This window comes from Rhinopithecus bieti, unplaced genomic scaffold, assembly GCF_001698545.2.
Source record: "Rhinopithecus bieti isolate Rb0 unplaced genomic scaffold, ASM169854v2 scaffold_9581, whole genome shotgun sequence".
Classification (NCBI taxonomy): domain Eukaryota; kingdom Metazoa; phylum Chordata; class Mammalia; order Primates; family Cercopithecidae; genus Rhinopithecus; species Rhinopithecus bieti.
In genome coordinates, this window is record NW_016806413.1 from 1484945 (window position 1) to 1496585 (window position 11641).

Sequence of the window (11641 nt, forward strand, 5' to 3'; positions counted from 1 at the left end):
CCCACCCCATGCCCCCCCCCGGTCACTGCAGCCACCATGAGGCCAGCCTGCAGGCTTAGTTTCATGGGTCTTTGATCTCCATGGTATCAGTAGTGTGATCGATTATACCTTCTCTTTTGATTCGCAAAGCACTTTCACAAGCACTCTTTTAGCCTACTCGTCACTGTGCTGGGCACACAACAACTCAATAAATTCTGAATTGAATCAGTCCTTATTTATGGAGTGAGGCAAGTGCAGTAGAACTAATTATCTTCCTCCTCCTCTCTCTCTCTCTCACTTCCTCTCTCTCTCTCTTTCTCTTTCTTTCTTTCTTTTTTGATCCATTATAAGGAAATCCAAAGAACATGTGATTCTGACACTAAGGCCACACAGCAAGAAAATGGCAAACTGATAGGAGAGGTCCAGCCTCCTGCTGCCCGGAGTGAGGGAAGGGGGCCCTTCTGCTACACCCATGTGACTCCGAGGTGTATTCATGAAACTTCTGTGGCTGCTGATCAGTGTGTGTGTGTGTGTGTGTGTGTGTGTATGAGACGGAGTCTCGCTCTGTCACTCAGGCTGGAGTGCAGTGGTGCGATCTCGGCTCACTGCAATCTTCACCTCCTGGGTTCAAGTGATTCTCCTACCTCAGCCTCCCAAGTAGCTGGGGTTACAGGCACCCACTGCCACACCTGGCTAATTTTTGTATTTTTAATAGAGACAGGGTTTCGCCATGTTGACCAGGCTGGTCTCGAGCTCCTGACCTCAAGGGATCCACCCACTTGGCCTCCCAAAGTGCTGGGATTACAGGTGTGAGCCACCACACCCGGCCTGATCTCTTGATCAGTATTTCAGTGCTCCTGGTGGCATAGGCTCTTCAGAGCTAGCACAGGTGCTCTCCCAGGCCTTTGGTGTAGGGATTGATGTGATCTACAATCCCATCTGTTTCCTTTCTTTTGCTCAGATGTCTTTCTGTAAGTAAAGTCGCTCATGGGTCAAAAAGCACAAATTAAAATTGCCAGAGGAAAACAAATCAGTCTTTTCACTCTGAGATCCCCTCTGGGAAAGCCAAGCATTTCTAATAAATGATTATTTCTATTCCAGAAAGACACCAAAAAGGGAACTGCAAAAACAACTCATTCTTCAAAATACCAGTTTGGCAGATAGTTCTGCGATATCACCAACATTCCCTCTCCAGGTTACTGAGAAATTTGGGGACAAAGAGAACTTACTTAGCAGTGGTGCCATCAGCTGCAACAGTTCAACTAGCCATGAAGGAGCCACTTGTCCCTTTGGTCTAAGCAGGTTTGGCTATTATTTTGCAGGAGTATGGTTAATCATATTAAGAAAAATTATCCAGAACTTCAAAGTTAGACAAAATGATGACTAAAAGTTCTCTCTGAGTCTCCTTGAGCACTGTCCTAACAATCATCTGAGGGCCAGTTAATGACCCGGGGAAATGAAACTTTTGGTTGACTTATAATTGATTGGGATTTAGACTCTAAGAGCACAGGTTCATTTGTAGAATATTTGATAAGTTGCTGTGATGATTAATTTTATGTGTTAACCTGACTAAGCCATAGGGTGCTCAGATATTTGACCAGACATTATTTCTCGCTGTGAGGGTGTTTCTAGGAGATTAATATTTGAATCCATAGACCGAGTATAAAGCAGATGGCCCTCCCAGTGTGGGTGGGCCTCATCCAATCCATTAAATGTCTGAGTAGATTAAAAGGCTAAGTAAGAAAGAATTCTGTCTCTGTCTGCCTGTCTTTGAGCTGGAACATTGGTGTTCTGCCTTCAGACTCAGATTCAGACTGGAAGTTATGCCATCAGCTCTTCTGGGTCTGGACTTCTCAGCCTTCATAATCAGGGGAGTCAATCTCTCTTTTTTTTTTTGTTTTGAGATAGAGTCTCGCTCTGTCACCTAGGCTGGAGTGCAGTGGCATGATATTGGCTCACTGCAACCTCTGCCTCCCGGGTTCAAGCGATTCTCCTGCCTCAGCCTCCCAAGTAGCTGGGACTACAGGCACGTGCCACCACGCCCAGCTAATCTTTGTATTTTTAGTAGAGATGGGGTTTTACCATGTTGGTCAGATGGTCTTGAACTCCTGACCTCGTGATCCACCTGCCTTGGCCTCCCAAAGTGCTGGGATTACAGGCATGAGCCATCATGCCTGGCCGAGTCCATCTCTTTTAATCAATCAATCTCTCTCTCTCTCTCTCTCTCTCTCTCTCTCTCTCTCTCTCTCTCTGTGTGTGTGTGTGTGTGTGTGTGTACAACACATCCCATTGCTGTTTCTCTGTTGAACTCTAATACAATTGCAAATAAATTTTGTCAGAGATGCCCATGACATCTGTCCAATAGAAGAAATTATGGTTTTATTGTCCTCTAGGACATGTGAAAGGAAAATGTCTTGGGCGCCTTCAAGCTGGGAACTGCTCAGGGCAAACCTGCCTCCCATTCTATTCAAAGTCATCCCTCTGCTCTCTGAGATAGATGCATATTCTGATTGCCTCCTTTGGACAGGCTTATCAGAAACTCAAAAAAATGCAACCATTTGTCTCTCACTTACCTGTGACCTGGAAACCCCTTCCTGCTTCCAGTTGTCCCCGCCTTTCTGGACAGAACCAATGTACTTCTTACATATATTGATTGATGACTCATGTCTCCCTAAAATGTATAAAACCAAGCTGTGTCCCGACCACCTTGGGCACATGTCGTCAGGACTTCCTGAGGCTGTGTCATAGGTACGCATCATTGACTTTGGCAAATAAACTTCCTAAAATGATTGAGACTTGGCTCATCATTTTTCTCAATTGACAAACATCAACCAGTTTTGCATCTAATTTTGCCATCTTATTCTACCATTATTTTTCCCACTAAGTAAACATTTATTATGGCTCTCCGGAAAAATAAGTAAATAATTCTCTTTGATTTTGTTGTTGTTGTTGTTGTTGTTGTTGTTGTTGTTTTGAGACAGGGTCTCTCTCTGTCACTCAGGCTAGAGTGCAGTGGTGGATCTCAGCTCACTGCAGCCTCAACCTCCCAAGCTCAAACAATCCTCCCACCTCAGCCTCCCACGTAGCTGGGACCATCATGCTGGGCTAATTTTTGTATTTTTAGTAGAGACAGTTTTGCCATGTTGCTGAGGCTGGTCTCGAACTCCCGAGCTCAAACAATCCGCCTGTCTTGGCTTCTCAAAGTGCTGGGAATACAGACATGAGCCACTGTGCCAGGACATAAATAATTCTTGTGCACTGGATGTTCTTTCTAAAACAAACTACTGCTGTCTAGAGAAGGAGAACAAAGGAATCTGAAGCACTCAGCAACTCTATTCCTCACTGTCACTCACTTGGAGCTCCAGGGCTGGCACCCCACGCTGTAGCAGAAAAAAAACTGGAACAGAGGAAGACTCCCTTAACGCTGAACTACAGCCAGGCACAGCAGGAACTTCCTCACTGGCGGGAGAGTGATCTATTCTAAGGGAAGGATTAGAGACACAGGCTGTGGAGGCCTTAAAGAGACCCACGGGAAGGGATAAGGAGTTTGAGGGAAGTAGGAAGTCCCCATGTGGGATATCCTCTAAAGGTCCAAACAGAGTCTCGTTATCCAGTAGCAGAGATGAGTTAGCTAAAGTGGAACTTGAAGGAGCTAAAGGATTGCTTACACCCCCAGCACTAGCATGGAAGCCCATGACCACAGGGACCCTGGTCACCTCTGTATCTTTAGGAGAGGCAGCAAATGAGTAGCTAAAGGAAGGTGAATCTATACTGTAGAGCCAACCTGATGAGGATGAACTACAAAAGGACATGAGGGAACTTTCTGGGTTGATAGAAATGCTCTGTACTTTGATGAGGGCTCTGGGGTGATGGAAATGTTCTGTATCTTGATGAAGGTAAACTTTTTGTCAAAACTCATCAACTGGGCCACGTGCAGTGGCTCATGCCTGTAATCTCAGCACTTTGGGAAGCCAAGGCAGGCAGATTGCTTGAGCCCAGGAGCTCCAGGCCAGCCTGGGCAATATGGTGAAACCCCATCTCTACAAAAAAATACAAAAGTGGCACATGCCTCTGGTCCCAGCTACTCTGGAGGTTGAGACAGGAGGATCACCTGAGCCCAGGGAGGTTGAGGCTGCAGTGAGCTGTGTTCATGTCACTGCACTCCAGCCTGGGCAACAGAGTGAGACCCTATCTCAAAACAACAACAACAAAAATCTGATCAGCTGTATACTTAAAATGGATACATTTTATTGTATGAAAATTATAATTCAATAAAACTGATTTAAGAAGAAAAAAACTATTTGATAAATTAGTTCCTAATTTCCTACATTTTAAAGATGGTTTGTGACTCATTCTGAGCAATTCCTGGCTTACAGAGGCCTGACTTCACTCTCTTACCACATTCAGAGGTAACATTTTCATTTCAAATGCAAAAGCTGACATAAGTGCAAATACTTGGGGAGACCCAGTGGAGGCAGAGTCTTTCCTTATGTGGGAGACCACAATTTGTCACCCCAAAATATGCCTCTTTGGCATAAGGATTGTTGAGCTGAAGATAAGACGAAGCAGATGCAGGAAAGCTCTTTGCCCTTCCTCTATTTGCCTAAAAGCTACACAAATTTACAAAGACAAATGGGATCCCACCCCCACCCACTTCTCCCAGGGAGCACAAAGGTCTCCCACTGACGACAACGTTAGACCCTCAATGACCTGAAGATGGCACCAGAGGAATCTACATGAACAAGCTTTACTCACCAGCCTTCATCTCACTTGCCTTTCCACAAGTTGCTGCCCCTAGAGATTCAAAATCCTCTTCCTGTGTCTTGTCACGTCTCTAAAAATCTACTGTTCTTTGTTGAAGATGCTATATAAGCTGGAATTCAAAGCCACCACTATGAGACTTACTCATTCCCTGGGTAGAGCCCGTGTGAATATGAAAGACACCTGTCAATAAACTTTGGTTTTTCTCATTAATCTGACTTTTGTTACAAGGGTCTCTTGCAACTAAGAATTCGTGAGGATTGAGGGAAAATTATGTTTCCTCTTCAACACTTATATAAAATAACCTTTAAAATTAAATAAAACTGAGATAAATGTACAATTTGACATTAGCTGACCAAGTGCTCTTCACTTCAGCTGGCAAAAAGCAAAGAACTGTGAAAAATTTGAATTAGAGGGAACGTTGGAGATCATCTAGCGGCCAACTCACTCACTGATGACTCATACAGGTGAGGTCACTGAGGCCCAGTTGAAGAAAGAGTAACTGGGAAATACCTTCCTTTTCCTTCAGAATCACGTCTCTTAGAAATCTTCCTCACTTCCTCTTAAAAAGCAACACAGTGACATTTCTGCAAATAAGAGTCTGAGAAACACCTGCAACACAGGTCCGTCTGATAATGAAGATAAAAATGCCTTATACTTAAAAAAAAAGTCTAGTGTCAAATCACTCCAATATATCCAGTATGAAGTTATATTTTTAACTATGTTTTCCTCAAGTAACATGGATAATAAGTCCTTTTGAGATAATAAAGCCTTTGTCTTCGGCGTTAAAAAAAATCCAATTTATTTTCTCCAAGTCGGGGACATTGATTTTTAAGATGAAAATCTGCAGTTTTGCTACAGCTGCTGCCGGCATAGACTTCTTGCACGAATACATCAAGATGTTTCTATTTGTCTTCAGATCCTTGCCAAGAGTTGAGCAATGGCTGAACACGGCATCACATCTGCTTTGGCCTGCATGAAGAATTTTCGTGTTGGTAGCAGTAACATGTGTGGTATTTACTTCACTGGACATCCATTTCAATTCACTCTGATTGAATACCTGCTATGTGCAAGACACTGTGCTATGTGCTGATGGAGAAGTTACCATGTAAAGTGCTAGGAGGGAGAGTTAGACACATAGTGGGAGGAGATAGAAACCTCAGGTAGTAGCATTCACTCATTCATTCAATGAACACGGCACCAAGCCAGGGCCCGATATCTCCATTCCAATAGTTGCTTTCTTGAGCTATTAAGACACCTCTAAACTGAAACCGCCTTTGGAAAATTATGACTGAGACAGTGAAAGAGATCTAACCTAACTGACTCCATCTTGCTTCTAGACTCCAAGCTGTCCTTCTTCATTCCTGGGCACAGGCTGAACTAACTTTGGAAGAAACTTATAGTTTATAGTTTAAATAAAGACAGTAACAGATCTTTCCCAAAGCAGACCTCCTTCTTGCCTGGGGACTAGATTGCCTTTGCGGGACTAACATTAGCCACAAGATTAGAAATTACGGTTTAGGAGTCATGCAGCTGGAGGTTACAAGATTCTGACCGTCCCTAAACTGCTCCTAAGATCAGTGCTTGAGATATTTTGCAGACCCTGCACTTGATGGATTAGCTGGCACAACCCAGATCAATAAACTGGCTCATCTGATCTTGTGGCCCCCACCCAGAAACTGACTCAGCACAAGAAGACAGCTCTGACTCTCTCTGATTTCATCTCTGACCAATCAGCACTCCTGGCTCACTGGCTTCCCCAACCCACCAAGTTATCCTTAAAAACTTTGCTCTGCAAATGCTGGGGGAGACTTCTTTGAGTAATAGTAAAACTCCAGTCTCCCACACAGCCGGCTCTGCGTGAATTACTCTTTCTCTATTGCAATTCCCCTGTCCTGATGAATCAGTTCTGTCTAGGCAATGGGCAAGGTGAACCCCTTGGGTGGTTACAAAACTAGAAGAGAAATGAATATGGGGCTGTGGCTATCAGGGCAGTAATAAAAATATGATGCGAGTCCTTTGCCAATCTTTATTCAGTTTACCTAACTGTAAGCTTTCGTTTCTGGCTCTGCTCCCAAGGCAACAGACCATATTACAAGTTACTTACATTAGCAAACAAACTACATTAATCTATAAACTAATTAAAATATACTGTAATGATTTCCCAGTGATATTTTTTAATGTTCATTTTGGATACTGAAAATGAAAATCATGCACTCCACCCAGCCCTTCGGGAACGCTGAAGGCCAGAGCAGCTCACAGGTTATAGATTTTGAATCTGTAGGAGACAGGCACACCTCAACATTCACCTTCAGCCCAAACCTCTGCATAGAGAACTAGCAGACCTTTAGCAACAGCAACCTAATATATTCTCACCTGAAAGAGAGAGAAAACCCATATTCAGGGCATTGGGGAATAAAGAGAACCAAACGGGTTCCGCTGGGGTTGGTGGCACTTTGGGGCTTTCTTGATCCATCCCATCATAGCCATGGTTTAGGATGGGGAGGAACAGGCTCGCATGTGCTGTTTTAGTCCCACTTTAAGTATCCAAAGTGACATTTTCCAGGTCTTCCCTCCCAAGTTATTTGAGGACCCCATGAGTCAAGAAGAGGGTTTTGAAGGTAACAGTTGTGCAAGGGATGGGCTTCTGCACAACAAACACTGTCTACTGCGCTTGAACCCCTCTGGAGAGCCACCCTGAGTTGGTAAGGATGTGATGAGGTGAGAAAGGGGGAGAGGAAGCAATGAGCAAGGGTTTGAGTTGGTCAAATCCTTCCAGCAAGTTCCCATGCAAGGGTTCTTGACACAGAGGCCTGTTACAGGCCTGCTGGTGCTCAGGGGACATTGCCTCCCAGACAGCTCCAAGGGATACCCCAAACACCCCTAGCCAAAGATCCCGGCTCACCTCAGCCCCCAGTCTCTCTCAGATCTGGTTTCTAGTTTATAAGGTAAGGCTCTCATCCTGGGCTGTCAGGTAGGGCCCCCAAGAGAAGACTCACCTGGGCCCTTCCCTCCCTCCCCCTCATTTCCCAGGGAAGGATGGGGTATGGGGTATGTCTTGAAGTATATTTTGCTTTTGTTTCTGTTTTTTTTCTTGTTTTTTTTTTTGTTTTTTTGTTTTGAGACGTTGACTCACTCTGTCGCCAGGCTAGAGTGCAGTGTTGCAACCTCGGTTCACTGCAATCTCTGCCTCCTTGGTTCAAGTGATTCCCCTGACTCAGCCTCCCAAGTAGCTGGGACTACAGGAGTGCACCGCCACACCGGGTTAATTTTTTGAATTTTTAGTAGAAACGGGGTTTCACCATGTTGGCCAGGATGGTCTCAATCTACTGATGTCGTAATCCACCCACCTCAGCCTCCCAAAGTGCTGGGATTACAGGCGTGAGCCACCACGCCCAGCCTGAGGCATATTTTTTAATCAACTGTCACCTCTCTTCATCCTGCCTTCCACTTCCAAGCCATGATTTTAAACTATAGACAACCGGGGGGAAAGATACCCAGGCCAGAGCTGGTACAAAATCCTCCAACAGTAAGTGACAAAGACCCTTGAGAAAGAAGAGCCTGGAGAAGGAGGAGGCCACAGAGGGTGATGCCTGGGATAGGGGTGAGGAAGAGAAGGGAGGGGAAGGGGAGAAGAGATGGGAAGGAGTCCCCAGGGACCGGGTGTGGTCATTGTACAGTGGGGATGGGGGTCCCGAGGTGTGGTTGGGTCCATGGTTAGTCTCAGGATGGCAGTTCAAGCTCAGCCCTGCAGGCACCAGCCCAGCCCCACACAGAGCCCAAGGGTGGGGCAGCTGGGCTGTAGGAGGCCGTGAGCTGAGGCCTTGCCTCCTCCCCCGGGGCCTTCTGCAGAGTCCTGGGGAGAGGCGAGGCACTCATCAGTGGGGAACTTGTGGTTCTAATTAGGGCCCAGAAACCCCTTGTAACCAGGTTCAAGACCATCAGCCTGTGAGTGAGGAAGGGGCTAGAACCCCAACTGAGGACAAAGGGGAGTGGCCAATGAGCCCCGTTTACCCATGAGACTGTACTAAGGGCTTTGCCAAGTGAGTTGCTAAGTGAGACATTTTCACCAACGAGAGCAAAAATAGTTTGTGCCAACAGACACCCCTACATCCTAGTTTTGACCAGCTTTTTCTTTTGCAGCATACATTTCCCCACCTGGGACCCGACAGTCCTCCCACAGGTAAAGTACACAGCTAAAAATGTAAGCAGTGTGACGGGGTAGCATGGCTTAAAGGCCTAGAGCTAGGCTCATTCTTCACTAAGTTGGCCCAGAAGTACCAAAAACCTTCCAAGAACCTTTCTGTTTTCTCCTCTTTGAGTTCACAGTTCCATTAGGTCTAGTCTTTCCTGGAAGCACTGGTTTTCCTAACTGGTACTCTCTACTTCCACCTGCTAGTTAGAAGTGGAGATGTTGACTTTGGTCTCCTGCATTTCTGGAAGGTGACCCTCGAGAATTGTTCTACTCTCCTGAAAGACCTGTGTGTTTCTGACTTTGTGACTGTTCAGGAGACCCAAGGTTGAGTCTTGGGAAGAGCACCATGAAGGCCACTGGGAGGCTGGGACCTGGCCCCTGCTGTGGAGTCCTTACCTGGACAAAGGAAGGTAAGGGGAGCACTGTCCAGCTGTGGCTCCCTCTGAGCCTGCTTTCCAGGCTTGTGGACTTGTGGACCTCGTTCCCAGGAATAGATGTCCCTCTCCTGTCTTTCTTGGCCTCTCTCTCAACACTCATCTGTCCAATGTTGCTCCTTATCCGCTACCACTATTTCTCTGCTGCAGTTCCCAGTGGCTCCCCAGATCTCTTTTCCCCTAGCAAGACGGTCGTAAGCTGAGGTACCCTTCAAGGGCAAGGAATTCCCAGTTAGGATAAAGCTGGTCACCACTTTCCTCTGTCTCTGTGTTAGTCCATTTGCAGTGCTATAAAGGAACACCTGAGGCTGGGTAGTTTATAAAGAAAAGAGGTTTATTTGGCTCATGGTTCTGCAAGCTGTACACAAAGCATGGTGCCAGCATCTGCGTCTAGTGAGGGCATCAGGAAGCTTCCTGTCATGGCAGAAGGTGAAGGGGAGGTAGCATGCCACATGGCAAGAGAGGGAGCAAGAGAGAGCAGGAGGTGCCAGGCTCCTTTTAAACAACAAGTTCTTGGGTGAATTCATAAAGTGAGAACTCACTCATCACCAAGAGAATTAGGTGACAGTGCTAAGCCATTCATGAGGGGTCCACCCCCCATGATCCAACCACCTCCCACCAGGCCCCACCTCCAACACTGGAGATCACATTTCAACATGAGATTTGGAGGGAATGACCAAAACCATATCAGTGTCCGAAATTCCTATTTCCAGCTTTGTTTCCCCTTGATGTTCTTAGCTCTTCTCTCTTCCAAAATGACCAGATTTTCACTCTCTCTCTGTTCATCTCCTCCTCAGTTCTTAGGACCATCGGTCTTCTCCTCAACTCACCAGTGTCTCCCACCTGTGCAGCACGGGTTTTCCGTAGGCTGACCACTGTACACAGCTTGGTGTTGGTCTTGGTTGGTTTGGAGCTTATTTTACAGCCCTGTGAAGGTTAAATATATTTCCACTTTACCAGTGAGGAAGAATTGGTATGAATTGTTCAAGGTCGCAGGGCAACTAAAGTTGGAGTGAGAACTCTGGTCAGAAGATTCATCCCCACCTGAGCTGTCTGTCCTGAAATCCTTTTCCTCCGCATTGTCTTGTACTCTTTAATTTCTTATCCTTTTCTTTCATAGGCAGAATCTAGCACCTTGGGAGCAGGAGTCATAGAACTGGCCAGGACCTAACCAACTACTGCCTGTGCCCTGTAGCCAGAGCTCCCCAGGAACAAAATGGACTTTTTAAAATTTGTTGCAATGGGGGAGTCTGTCTGTGATAAGGAACCATGGAGTGTCTCGGTAAGACGGTGTTAGAAGGGACTTCTAATATATATGGGCTCGTGTTAAGTGATTTGAGAAATGTCTTCAGGAAGCAGGGATTTGCTCTGGATTGAATGCTATCAGGAGCAATACTAGGAAAGGGCATCTTAATTTTTATGTTGAAGGTGGAATGCGTGCAGCAGGGCTAAAGCTATGATTGGTTAAAAAAACAGCAAGCAGTCAGTTGTGTTAACTGGAGTGGGAGATGTTTGGTGATTCTTGTGATTCACACGGTGACCTTGTTTTTGTCTCTACTCAGACATGATTACAGAATGGTCTTGTTTTTGCCAGCCCCTGTCTGATGCTGGCAATCTGTGAGGTAGGCTGTGGTTCAGCAGGAAAACATTACAGCCCAGCCGTGAGCACCTGGCCTGTAAGGGCCAGCTGTCAGGGACTACTTTTCTCTCTCTGGCTACAAAGGCAAAGCCTCAGACCTTAAGTTCCAGCCTGCTCTATATCCCAGACTCATATCTTCATGTTGGATAACGATCATCACATGTGAAGAGGAAGAGGAGGAGGGATGGACAAGAACAAGGAAGCAGGTTTGTTTGCGGGTGAGGGTGAAATGACATCTTAGCTTAGAGGATTCGTGTCTCTGTGAACTGAATGGATCCAGGGTTCCATTCCTCTATCTGGGTAGAAGGGAATCCAAAGCCATGTCAGGAAAAAAGGATTACGATACCATTGGTGTGCAGGTGTCTTCTATATTATTAGAGAAAGTTCCAGGTGGAGGGGTGGGGAAGGCAACTATGGAGTGGCTGTTCCTTAGCACAGATAATTCTCTTAGGAATGCAATCCTTTCCTAAGAGAACACGTCTAAGGGAAGCAAAGCTAAGGTAATTGTACATGCTGATTTTCTGGTACATCTCTGATTTTAATAGTATAATTATTCCATTACCTTGTTATAGATTGTATAATTTTATTATACATATTATATTTTGCATAATTTTGTTTTAGTGAAGGGAATTC